Below are 14,414 nucleotides of genomic sequence, written 5' to 3' on the forward strand. Positions count from 1 at the left end.
TGATGACTATAGCAGAAAAGTTTGGGTGTATTTTATGAAAAAGAAAAGTGAAGTTTTTGGGCATTTCAAAACTCTTAAATCTATGGTTGAAAAAGAAACAGGCCTGCAAATAAAATGCCTAAGGTCAGATGGAGGGGGAGAGTACCTCTCAAATGAGTTTGCAAGGTTCTTGCAGGAGCATGGCATAAAGCAGCAATATTCATGCAGTCATACCCCACAGCAAAATGGAATTGCAAAAAGAAAAAATAGGCATATTGGAGAGGTTTCTCGTGCCATGCTCAATGAAAAAGACCTGCCAAATTTTTATTGGGCTGAAGTAGTTGCTACAGCAGTCTACATAATGAACATGACTCCCACTGCAGCAATACATGGAATGACTCCAGAGGAGAGGTATACTGGTAGAAAACCAGATATTTCTCATTTGAAAATTTTTGGCTGCATTGCCTATGTACATGTGCCAGATGAGTTGAGATCCAAGTTGGATCCAAAAGCTGAGAAGTGCATCTTTATTGGTTACTCTCTGCAGCAAAAAGGGTATAGATGCTATAACCCTTCTACTCGTAAGTTTACAGTGAGCAGAGATGTTGTTTTTGATGAGATGAGTAGCTGGTATAAACCAGTAAATGTGATTGATGATGTAGATGCACAAAATGGTAATGATGCACAGAATTCACAGCAGCAGTCACAAAATATTAGTGGACCTGGAGCGTCCTGTAGCAGTGGTTCACATTCTTCGCCATGGACAGGCAGATTGAGATCAGGAGAATCTTCTCAAAGCAATGCAGATAGTGGTATGCAGGTATCACGAAAAGGAAAAGAGAAGGTTGATCAACCCATGTTTGATGTGAATGCAGGTCACTCTTATGTGGATGGTGAATCCAGTGGCTCAGAACAGAGCATTGATGATGAGTTGGGTATTCCTTCTATTGTTACACCTGGAGTAAGGAAGACCAGGGATGTTTTGAGAGCACCTGGGAGTGAACCTACTTTGCGTAGGTCAACCAGAGTTAGGTATCCTGTGGATAGGTTGAAATATGATGGATTTACAGCCATTCACTATGTATATATGGTCAAAGTGATACAGGAACTAGAACCCACTTCTTTTGAGCAAGCCATGGGAAAAGAAAAATGGGAGAAAGCCATGGATGAAGAAATGGATGCCTTGGAAGCAAATGCTACATGGGAGTTAGTACCTTTGCCTAAAGGTAAGAATGCAATTGGCTGTAAGTGGGTTTATAAGGTGAAGCACAATGCAGATGGTTCTATGAACAGATACAAGGCAAGATTAGTAGTCAAGGGGTATGCACAAACATATGGCATTGACTATGAAGAAACATTCAGTCCGGTTGCAAGGATGGCAACCGTAAGAGCAGTCATTGCTATGGCTGCATCAAAGGGATGGTCTTTACATCAGATGGATGTAAAGAATGCCTTCTTGCATGGTGATTTGCAAGAAGAGGTCTATATGGAGCAGCCACCAAGTTATGTGCATGTTGTTCATCCTGAGTTTGTTTGCAGGTTGAAGAAAGCCTTGTATGGCTTGAAGCAAGCACCTAGAGCATGGTCTGACAAGATAGGACAAAATCTTGTCACTATTGGCTTTCAGATTTCCAAGGCAGATTTCTCACTTTATGTGAGAAAAACAGAGAAAGGTATTATGCTGCTTGTCATTTATGTTGATGATTTGATTATGACAGGTGACAGTGATGAAGATATCCTTCATGTGAAAATGCTATTGAAGCAGAAGTTTGAGATGAAGGATTTGGGAGAGCTGCGTTATTTCTTGGGCATTGAGGTGATTAGATCACCAAGTGGGATACAGCTCTTGCAGAGGCAGTATGGATTGGACATGCTGTCCAAATATGGGATGACAGGCTGTAAGCCTATTTCAGTTCCTTTGGAGCAGAATGTGAAGCTGAGCACAGATGCAGGTGAGCTTCTAGAAGACCCTACTATGTACAGACGCATAGTAGAAAGTTTGATTTATATGACTATTACCAGGCCAGATTTGAGCTATGCTGTTGGATTGGTAAGTCAGTTTATGCAGGCTCCAAGGAAACCACATTTGGATGCGGCTAGACGCATACTCAGGTATGTGAAGTCCACATTGCAGTATGGACTATTTTATGAGACTGGGGTTCAGATACAGTTGCATGGATACACTGATGCTAATTGGGCTGGTAGTATTTCTGATAGACGATCTACCAGTGGATATGTGTTCTCTTTTGGGAGTGCTGCAGTCACTTGGAGCAGCAAGAAACAGCCTACAGTTGCCTTGTCGAGCACAGAGGCTGAGTACAGGGGTGCAGCAATGGCTGCATGTGAGGTAGCTTGGTTGCATAAGCTACTTTATGATATGCATCAGCCTACAGATGGGCCAGTTGTCATTTATTGTGACAACATGAGCAGTATACACTTGGCAAATAACCCAGTCTATCATGCTAGAACAAAGCACATTGAGGTGCATTATCACTATGTGCGGGAGAGGGTTTTACTAGGTCTTATTGATCTAGTTTATGTCAGCACAGAGGATCAGGTAGCTGACATATTTACGAAGGCATTGGGCGCAGAGAAGCTGCGCAAGTTCAGAGACCTGCTTGGTGTGCAAGAATTGGGATTGAGCTCGAGGGGGAGTGTTGAGATATCGAGCTCCACTGGTGATATGCCAGGGTGACCGTTGTGCATTTATGTCACCGACGTGTCAGTTGCAGATGCGGTTGGTACACCGCCCATGAATAATAGCTATATGACAGCTATCCTTATCTACTCTAGTTTGTGGCTCAGTTAGTATGCCACCTTAGTTAGTTGAGTTTGGTTTGAGACCCATATTTAGGGTTCTTCTATTTCTTTGTACTTGAGTTCTTTTTGGCTTACACAACTAAGAAGAGGAAAACTGTTTTCAGCCTCCACCCTTGCGTGTATTCCCCCATTGTGCAAGCAAGAAAGCTACAAGTGAGACTCCTTCCTTCTCTCCCACAATCTTGACAAAATCTAGCCAAACGTGGTGGTATTTTCCAATTATTGGTGAAAGGTGACTTGCAGTTAGCAAGTTAATGGAATCTATAGTGTGAGAGATCCCATTCTAAGGATGTACCTTTGTGCAACCTTGAATGCCCTTGAGATATTTGAGATAATGACTTGCCAACTAATTCCTCAATAGTGGAACTGCTTTGCAAACTCCATGGCTAATTATGCCTTTGTTGAAGTTTTCTTTCTTAATTGTGATCGTGAGGGGTTTTTACAATTTCTTCCTAATGTTACTTTAAGGCTACTTTGGGGACTACTTTGCTGATATGTCCTATTTTGGCTACTGATGATTAGTATGGGTTATGAGCTAGATAGCGATTAACAATCTTCCCATTCCATCGTGAACACATCAGATCGTTCAATGGTATATTTGTTAGACTCCCCTTGTCACGTATGGAGGAGGAGGATTAGCTAATAATTTGATGCATTTAGTGTAGGGTTTGAATGGCCATCCCCTTGGTCTAGTTTTGTGTTTCAATAAGGATTATGTGGAGACCAAGGGTTTGTTTTTAGTAGTAGAATGGTGAATGATGTGTTGTATGGTTACATCTTGTGAGGCCAATAGGGCCATTTGTTTGTTTGGTATAGGCATGATTAATGGGTTTTTTTTTTTAGTGCTACATTAATCAGAATCAGCAAAGAACGTGGAGGGAACCCCTTGTTGTGTAAGAGCTTTTTGTGGCCTAGTCTAGGTGACGTCCTTCCTTTACAAGTTGTTTCCCTTTATGCTTTATGTGTCTATGCACTTGGGGATTTTTTCTTTAGTTGGGGACTGGCATTCATGGCATGAAGTCCAAGCGTTAGGTTAAGTGTGTCTCGAGAGGTTTGAGCAGTTATCTACCTCCTCTAAAGACATTATCAGGCACTCTAAGAGCTGTTTTTTAGGGTTACAGTGCTAGTGACCCTATTTTACTAGCCTATTAGGCATATATTTCTAGGAGTCTCTATTAGTTGTGAGACAATTAGGGAAGCCTGCCAAATCAAAGAGGAAAAAACAATGAATATATTTGAAATATATAAGATATGGAGGTGTGTAAAAAGAGGTTCTAACTCCTAAAATAAGAAAATAAAGGAAGAAAATTCCAAGAGCACAAGTTCACCACCTTGCAAAGGCCTGGTAGGTTCCTAGGGATGAATTAACCTAGGGTTGATGCCTTGTCTTCCTCGAATGGAATTTAGCCAGAAAAATAGAATAAGGATGGTTGGAGTGAAAGTAAAAGTGAGAGAAAAAAGAAAAGGATTCAATGTCACTTGCGAGAGCTTGGTAGATTCTTGGATTTCGAGAAAGGACCTGAGACCAATGTCTTATTCTCCTTGGGTCACAATAATCTCATCTCCCTCCTTTTTACATGCTCAAGTATAAAAAATATAGGAAAATAGATAGACCAAGCTATAGGAGTCCTTCCCTAGTTGAAGTTCCTAGTCCAATTGTCCTTGGTCAGGTAGGCAAGTGAGATCACCACTTAGGATGACTCTTTTCATAGCACTTTTCCAGTTGGGTCTGTGTCAGAGTAATTGGTTAGCAACTAGCTCTAGATCTTTGTAAGACTATGTTGGGCCTATCCCTCATGGAATTCATGCTTTGATTTAGGTAAGGGGTAGGGTGAGTGTTGTATTTGTGCTCTATTTTGTATTTTTATTTGAATCAGCTTGATGCTCTTTATGATTTATGTTTGTCCAAATTAGTTTGTGGGTTCAATGGGTTGAGTTTCCCTATCCTATAGTCATCAATGAGAGATGATTTTAAAGCCAAATTTCAAGCGCAAAAGTGGCCCGAGAGTTGTAAAAATAGGCCGTTTTAGCAAAAAATCAAACAATCATGGATCAAGGAATTGGAGTTTTCCAAAAGTGTTTATTCATCGGTCAAAGTCTGTTTGACCCCCCATTCAATGGCAACAAGGTTTGGCATTATAAAGGAGCTATTGGATCCAAAAGTCAAAAAGTAAGTGACAGAGGCCAAGATAATAGATTTCGATGCCAAGAAGACACCCATCCAATTGGATCATGAATCTAAGGTCATTTGCCCTTCGTCCAAGCCAAAACTACTTATAGACAAGTGTGAACATACAAGATTAAATCAAATTTTATGGTGGTTAAGCTTTAGTAAGAAAGCATGCATGACCCGCGTCACATACGATACGAACTATATTGCCGCCTAAGTAAAGAACTGTTACAAATAGCGACGAAACCAAGAGATTTGGGATGAAACATAAGAACTTGAAACCTACGAAAAGGCAAAGTGTTGCGAGATTGAGTTGGAAAAAAATTTCTAAAGAGCTTTAAAGCTCAAAATTTCACACGAGGAAAAGGGGGTGTGTTTTTTTTGGCACTCCTTCTTTCCCATTAAAAAATGATTTTTGGTGCCTTTTGCAATCATCCTCCATCTCCGAAGTCTAAGATCCTTCAATTCTTTGCCCTTCAATGCTCCAAACCATGAGAGAAATTATATAGTAAATGAAAAGATCCAAATTTAGTCATTCTCTCTCCTTTTTGCTCCTTGTTCTGGATACATATGAGAAAGAGAGGGAGGACTGATTCGATAAAGCGGGGAAGAGAGATGATGGTTCTGAAGCATAATGGCACATAGATTGGGTGATTTGGATGTGTCACAACAACGGGTTGGAAAATAGTGTCAATGGCTCTAATTTTCCGAAATATGAGACATTGTGTGTGTGAGATTTTAGTGTAAGCACTTTTTATGAAATTTTATAATTATTTTTATAAGTATATGATGAAAAAATGATTGAAAATGGTTGAAATGTATTTACTAATCTCTATAATTTTAAAAACTCAATCATTTTTCATCATGTATATTAAACATAATAAAATCCAAAATACAAAATTTAATGAAAAACGGTATTGTTCTTGGATTTTGAGAAACAAATTATATTCACATGATGGTATGGAAATGAGTGTATTGATGGATTATACTTGGAAAATAGTCAAATGAAGGGAACATTTTAAGAAAAAATGATTTTTTGGATTAAAATTTATGAAAAATTAGAAAAATATTTGTGATTATATATTGAAGGTAAAGCATAAGGGTTTGCCTCATTTTACATCCATTTATATGTTAAAGTGCATCTTTAAAGCTTGTTCTTATGAAAAATTATCACGAAATCTCCCTATGTCTGTGCAATCAGGCAAAACATAGATGGTAGGGGGCGTGGGGCGGCTGAAATGAAAAGATATTTGATTAAGTTACTAATTTATTTGCACATCTTAGTATATAGGCTATGGCTTATATAAGTTTTAAGGGGTTCAATAACACAAGTTCGCGCAGCGATGTTCCTTAGCAACACAACACAATGCTAGTAGAAAGAAAGTTAAGCCATTTGAGCACAGAGTATCATACACTTTGTATATACAATCTAAATATAGTATTAGAATATAAATGATTAGATGCATTGCAATTGTATGCTTGTGTGACAACCATTGTAGGGTAATATGATACCATGGAAAATTATTAAGTGAGGAATATATACAGTCTCCTAGATCATTACATTTATATTATGAGAGGACTCTATTACTGAGACAACACATCTTGGGGCCAATCTGTGAGGTGTGGAAGAGCCATAGGAGCCATAATGCCACTTTGTTGGGAAGGAGCTCTTTATACATGTGACACAAGGTGCTAGTCACTTGTATTTGTGGTTTACTCCCTTTGTTGGAGTTGGGATGGAAAAAATCATTGAACTACAAATCAATACAAATGTGTAATTTATTTAGATCAGTGTATAGCCTCTAGGTGCTCGGCCTGTAGACTATGAGGGTGGTTTGGTGAGCATACGAGGCTCCTGCTAGAGCCCTAAAGCTAGTATCAGGCCCATTTTAGGTCCCAACAACATCCTCTTCAAGTTGTAGAGATTCTTGCTCTTCATTGCTTTCACTAACTTTATGTTTGGATTCATCATCTTTTTCTCTAGGCTCTATCATTCCTTTTATAGAGACTCTATAAGAGAAGAACAAACTCTCTAACTTCTATCTATAACCTTGCTATGGCTATGTAACAAGAAGAATAGTATATTCAAGACTCTGTCACTGTCAGAGTAATATTAGAAATCATTCATGCTTCAAGTAGGGGATATTCACCCATCGACAATGACTTTATATCTTTTAGAATATGGATTACAATATCCACTATTAAGGACCATGCTTCAAGTTTCTTTGGGAAAATTTTCTTGATAACATTTTCTTCTACTGATGTTCCATCAGTTGCTTCATTGGAAGAATCAGATGAGAGTTCTATGGAGGTGGATCCATACCTTCTATGCAAACCATGGAGGTTCAACACCACTTTGTTGGGTGCCCTACCTAGGGTTAGCTTTTCTTTGAACCAATCAATCCTTTCTCATGCTTTAAAACAATCATGGTCTTCCCAACAATGAGGGATAAGAGGTTTCGTAAGAGTTTGGCCTCATTACTAGGTAAATTAGCCAGTAATCTCTTCCTACAATTGTAATCTTGATGTAAGGAAAGATGCTTGTAAGGCTTGATTTTACTTTGATTTGCCAATCTGATAAGCCACTGAGTTGGATACATGCCTTATAGGCCTAAATCTTTCATCATCACATCTGTCATGATGTTCAGTGAAGAGACTCCATCTATTAATGTACTTGTAATAAAACAGCCTTCTATCTAGACACCAATCTCTAGAGTGCCACAATCTAAGAAGGCATTATCCACATCCACTTCCTTCATAGGATTTGGGACCTTATTGTTTTTGGTAGCAATTGGAGGGTGGGCAATCCTTAGGCCACATCTTTGTGTGAGAATACTTTTGAGTCTCTTTCTGCAATGGGAGAGAGCATCAACAGTTGTCAAAATGTCAAGTTAGCACAGAAGTTATCCTCGTTCTTTAGCAAGTCATGCTCTTTTATGGGATCTAATGGCTTCTCCAACTGGCTAGGGAATGGGGCAACGCCCACTTTGATTTTTCCTCTTTCCTCAATCAATGGCTGCATAACTATCTTTTATTATTGGAGGTATCTCCACCTCTTCCATTTCTTGGATCTTAGGTCCCTCATCTTGGAACCTCTCTGTATTCTTCTATAGCAATAGAGTGCTTTGTAATACTATAGTTTCATGTATCGTGCTACTTTGTGGTTATGTGGGGAGCTTAAACTTGATAACTTTTATAGGTGGAACATTTTCTTTTGGAACTGTAGGTTCTCTTTTCTTGGCTCACATAATTGGAGCTACTTCCAATTCTACCAGATTGGAGGTAGGTTCCTAATTCTATTTTGATTATCTATGGCATTAGCCTTAATAGGGGCTAGACTAGGATAGTCTTTATTAGTAGCATGGCCTTCTCCTTTGCATCAACTACAACAAAGATGCTTATAATCCATAGATCTTCTAGGGTTTGGAGAGTATGGGGAGATATGACCTTTCTCTCTGCATATGTAACATTCCACTTTGGATCTTCGTCCACCACCCACCAAAGTGTCTTCCTTTGTAACTTTGGGTAGGGAACCTCCTTGGGCCAAAATTAGGACCAAAATCTCTAGGTTTTGGTCTAGGCTTTGATCCAATGCCTTGGATTATCATCTTGGACTCCAACAGGTTGAACCTTGCTTCTTTATTTTTCTTTCTTTTGTCATGCATCTTCTTTACAGAGTATATGTCCTCTGTGTGGTTCTTTCTTAGGTAATAAGAATAGAAGGCTCTAGGAATGATTGGATTTTGGGTAAGTTCTATAGCTAGATGTCTTGCTTTATGGCACTTTTTACACCAATTATTTGATTGCATAGCATCTCTTTCTCCTCTTATAGTGTTTGATAAGTTGGGTACTCTTCACTTTCAGTGTTTGTAACTATTTTGTAATCATATCCATGAGCTCCTTCTTAATATTTACAACTGAGTTGGATAACTAATCCTTCAAATTTTCTCCTCTTGGAGCATTGGAGTAGGGTTTTGGGGTGTCTCTATAATCACGACATAGACTGGTTGGGATGATACAAAGAGTCTCCTATTTTGATTCTGATTCAGAGTTCCTCTTTGGATTGTTAGCTCTTAATTCTAGTTAGTAGGGCTCTATTTTTATTGTTGATTTTTCATTGGGGGAACTATTTGGGACCATTGATGTTGTGTTTGAACCATCATTTGAGGGATTGTCTATGGCCACTATGGATTTGGTGCACTATATATGAGGCATTGTATGTGTTTGAGGGAAGGGGTAGAAAATAGTTTCTAGGATTGGATTTGGTGGATAAACCATTCCTAGCATTGGAGGAGGTAGAAATCCTCTTATAGAGGTAATTGATAATCTTGCTTCAACTTCATCATACAATCTTATACCTTTCACTAAAATTTGCAAATTAGCTAGTCTTCTTAATTCCCTGAACTTTCTAACCTCTAGTTGTAAGCCTCTAAGAAAAACTTGCATCTAGATACCTTCATCCAAGTTATGATTGGTCCATCTCCTCAGTATGGATTCCATTATAGAGACATATGCTTCCATTTTCTCTTTTGAAAACCAACTTAAATTTATGAACTCCTACATTTTCTCTTCAAATCCTTCATGCCTGAATTTGGTGAGAAAGGCCATCTTCAACTCATCCCATGTGATGAAAGTTCATGTTGTTTATCTCTCATGCCATTGAAATACCACACCTTTGAAAATGGTAGGGAATATCATCAACTAATGTTCTAGGATTCTAGCATTATTGGCCACACATGAACTCGGCTACATAAAGATTGAGGTATTCATTGTACTCTCCCTTGAAAATTAGCAATGGAACTATATTTGATGGCCTATTATCAATATTTCCAAGATGGATTTGGCTTCCACACCTCAAGCAGTGTGTTAATAAAGCTTTGTTGCTAAATTTGTAAAGTACGACGTGGAGTGTTTGAATGATGCGATTTGGGTGTTGTTTATTGTTGATTTTGTTGATACATATCATGATATAGGGTTTGTTGTATTTTAATTAAGAGAATAGTAGCATGAGCATTATCTCTGTGCTATCCTTACATTGCCCCAACGAGTTAGTGAATGAGCATTGGAAAGCCTGATTGTGCACAACACATTTTTGATTGAAAATCATATTTGAGAACTTTAGGATCATCTACTTTTGCATGTGGATATCAACCGTGGTATCAGAATACAAAGAACTGGATGTTTAGCACATGTTTTCTGTTATGATGACCTACACTTGAGTGTGTGTGAGACGACCTAAGCTATAGGTTAGTCGATCATTTTCTTGGGGAATTTTTGGGTAAGGACACATGGTATCTCTTGAAAAACATTCAAAATGAAATTATCTTTATGCTAGAGAAATGCATCTTGGGGTCAATCCCCGAGGTGTAGGAGAGTCGCAGTGGGGCCACGTGGCATTTATTACCGATATGTATGGGATACTCCATTTGTTGAAGTTTGGGGAAATGACCATTGGACTATATATTAGCAACAAATGCATAATTAATTCTATCTAGTGTACATCATTGTATTATAGATGTTCTTGGTATGCGAGGCCTTATTTGGGGTTGTCTGTTGTGTGCATGAGGTCCGGCTAGTGCCGTAGCCAGTGTTGGCCCATTTTAGGTCCCATCAATGGTGCATCTGTCGGAAGCTGCAACAAGTGGTGGTTTTGAATCTAGGGTTTCTAGGGGACAAATAGTTAGTTTATGTCTTCTGACAAGAATTGTCAAGGAAAAAATACAAAAAGAGGAACATGCTGAGAGGGCTAGACAGTGGGCTGAGATTCTAAGGCATTATTCTCCTCAAAGGAGCAGCCCAATACGCATAAGCGACAGTGGTTTTAATAACCCAAGTGTCACAAGTAGCCCTTTGAGTGCAAGAGGAAGTCTTAATACTTCCCCTCTTCCAGTCAATCAACCCACTTCAAGTGGAGATGTAGTTTTACCTACACAAACTCCTATTGTCAATCCAGTTGTAGCCATGGGACAACCCATCGCAATTCTAGCAGGGACACTGGATTTACTGGCATTATGAGCACCTTTTCCCATCTTCCATGAGTTAGCAAAAGAAGATGGGGAACTCCAAATTAATGAGTTTCAAACACTCATGTTCAACTATCGAATCCAAGACGAAGGACACTTAATGATTGTAATGTAGGAATTTTAAGGCTTGCTAGGGTTAGATTAGGGTTACCTATAAATATTGGAGCAGCCACTAAATTTGGCACCATGCTATTTTGGAACAAGAAGTTTGGTTTGTTTCTTCCCTTGTAACCATTTTTCATTTTGATAGTTAATGATAGTTCTAGCTATGGTTTCTTGCCAAATTCTTGTCCATTTCTTGTCAATTTCATGTTCATAGGCTAGAATTAGGCTAAATCAGTTTAGGTTAAGAATCCTTCTTTACATTGGTATCAGAGCCTTGCTTTGATCTAAGGCAAGCTTTAATTTCATCATTTTCATGATTATGATCTGGTTGGGGAGGTCATTTTCATGGAAGATTTAGTTACAAACATCATTTCTGTGTAACTGGAGTTGAAGACACAGTTAAATGGTTTGGTTTCTACTTTGACAGTGACTAGTCAGGTTGCTGTACTACTTCAAACCGTGTTGAAGATGGTGGATCTTGGTAATATCTAGTGGGCAATGGCGGGCTCCATCAAACAGTGTTGAAGATGGTGGATCTTGGTAATATCCAATGGGCAATGGCGGGCTCCATCCAATTTTAATAGGTCGTGGCTCAATTTTAGCTCAAAAATGAAGAGAGATGGAAAAAATGCAGGTAACTTGAGTTGAGGTTGAGTTTGGTGGGGGTTATTTTTGAGAGGGAAGGGTTTGCTTTTCAAACATAGTCTTTCTCTCTCCAGTTTCAAGCTCCCTTCATACTCCATAGCCAATATCTTGCTTAAATCTTCCAACCATGGCTCTTCCAATGACAATGGACTCCATAACTTCGTTCTTGACCTCTTGAACAACCTATAGAATAGAGATTTGGCTCTATTAGCCTTCCTATTACTCTCTTCATCACGTTCAGGACAGTAGCATGAAATGTGCCTGTTCTGAGATGTGCAATATCCTTGTTCATAGATGAGCTCTATTGTTCAAATGGACCATGTTTGGTGAAGTAGGAGAGGTCAAGGGAGCAAATCCGACCATGAAGAAGTGCAAGCACGGAAATGGAATCAGATTCACAGCAAGCTTTTGCAGATCTAAGTTAAGCTGACCAGGGAAGCGCAAACAAAAAGTCACGCCACTCATAGTAGCTGATATGAGATGATTCAGGTCACCGAAGGTAGGCGTCACTAGTTTCAAAGTTCTGAAGCATATATCATGTATAGCTTTGTTATCAAGAACCATACAGTCGTCGGCATTCTCTACGAGCCGATGCACAAATAATGTGGGGTTGAATGGCTCGAGACTATGTCTGAAACCTTTTGAGAGGGGAAGACCGAGAATGTCATCATCATCTTGTGTGGATACTCCTCCCTGATCTTAGAGATAAGGAGAGTACCCATACCTAAGCCAGTGCCCCCTCCCAGAGAATGGCAAACCTCGAAACCTTGAAGGCAGTCACAGTTCTCAGCCTCCTTGCGCACAACATCAAGAACGGACTCGATGAGCTCCGTTCCTTCCGTGTAATGACCCTTGGCCCAGTTGTTACCGGCATCGGACTGGCCGAAGATGAAGTTATCAGGGCCGAAGCTATAGTAGAGGCTTGTGAAAGAGAAGCAAAAGACAGGGAAAGATCCGCTGGCTGCTGTTGAGAGAATCACAGTCGAAGCACAAGAATGAGTAGCTGCAGAGGCACGAGAGAGAGCTGCTATTGAAAGAGCTCCAACAAAGGCTTGCAAAAGAGAAGTAAAAGCTAGGGAAAGATCCGCACATAGAGGCTCATGAAAGAGCAGTAGAGGAAGCCAGTGCAAGTTGACAGGCGGCAACAGCCATGTCTGCGATAAGAACTGTGACCGAATTAAGGATCTAGTCAGGAATAAGAATGTGCAGAATCCTGTCATCTACTCCAAGACTTGGTGCATCTAGTTTTGAATGTGGAGAACTTTCTGGAACACACTCGCGTATGAAGATGATAGCACCTGCTAGCTGTTGTGCATCCAATTTCCTTTGAAGAACACTCCATAAGCTAAAGCCTCTTTACAAAGGCTTGGGAGATGGTAGCCTAGTCCTTGGATGCTCATAGCTCTCATGTGTAACATCAGAAGGCATAATGGAAGCGTCATCATCTGTATCCCCATCACCACTGAACTCAACGCCATTATACCTGCCCACTTCCCTTGCATTACCTAAGGAGAGCTTGCCTTTCTGTATTCTCTCCTTCAAATCCACCACATCTCTATGATTCTACTACAAGAGTGGCAACTTTGCCAAGGATTGTTGCAAGATAGCATTCTCAACCTCCAACTCAATCCTTCTTTGAATTTCTTCCTTTAAGATTCTTTGCGAATGCATCCTGCATTGTTTAGAATCCATCAAGTTGGTGGAAGATGCTATTTCTAAACTTGAGGAGGCCTAGAGAGTGAATCCAAGAACCTTCAACAACACTTTGATTTCTATGGAATGCCTATACCTCATAGGGATTTCTATTAACAAAGACACGAAAGGCCAAAGAGCACTTCACAAGGACAGAAGAATGTTTTCAACAAGTTTTTGATGTGGAACCTAATAATGTTTTGTATAGGAAGGCAGTGGAGATGTCTGCAAAGGCATCAACTGTCCATCAACAACTTCAAATGCAACTGAGTGCTTAGTGAGTTGTATTTGACTCACCATTTGAAAGTATCGACCGATTGACAATGATCTTTGAGCAAGCTGGATGGAGGTGGAGTTATTTGGACCTGCTTGTATGTAGATAACACAATAGTTGAAGCATGGGAAATTCAGCTTTGGAAAGGGAAAAGAGACTGTAGAAGAAAAAAAAAGCATTAGCAACAGCAGCAAGAGAGCAGCAACAAAGAAATGACACTGACCTCGATATCCTCTTTTCATCAAATTCATGGCTTGGAAGTGCACTAAGGCAAAGGTCACCAAGTTCAGATTCTTCTACATAGTGGAAAGGGCAGAGAGACTGTAGAAGAAAAAAAAAGCAGTAGCAGCAGCAGCAAGAGAGCAGCAACAAAGAAATGACACTGACCTTGATATCCTCTTTTCATAAAATTCATGGCTTGGAAGTGCACTAAGGCAGAGGTCACCAAGTTCAGATTCTTCTACATAGTGGAAGGCCTCCTTTCCAATAGTAAGTGTGAAGAAAGGTGCATCAGCAGCAACTATATCAGATGATTGGACACCCTTGTTCAATACTACACATGCTCCTGTGGAAGAGAAAGGAAGAACGAAAGGAAGTGAGTGACGAAGACATGGGGTTTAGCTTGTTTGATCAGACAATTTTCCTGGTCTGCGATCTTTGATTCAGCAAATAGTGTGCAGTCCAAATACAGACATATTTGGAAAAT

General features: G+C 39.7%; 1 pseudogene; it reads right to left on the reverse strand.

Annotated features, from left to right (window-relative positions):
• Window positions 1-12,030: 12,030 nt before the first annotated feature.
• LOC148019790 (tubulin beta-2 chain pseudogene) lies at window positions 12,031-12,962 on the reverse strand (annotated as a pseudogene).
• Window positions 12,963-14,414: the final 1,452 nt, after the last annotated feature.

This window comes from Lygodium microphyllum, chromosome 19 (assembly GCF_053477565.2).
Source record: "Lygodium microphyllum isolate KBCC chromosome 19, Lygodium_microphyllum_v1.1.10, whole genome shotgun sequence".
Classification (NCBI taxonomy): Eukaryota; Viridiplantae; Streptophyta; class Polypodiopsida; order Schizaeales; family Lygodiaceae; genus Lygodium; species Lygodium microphyllum.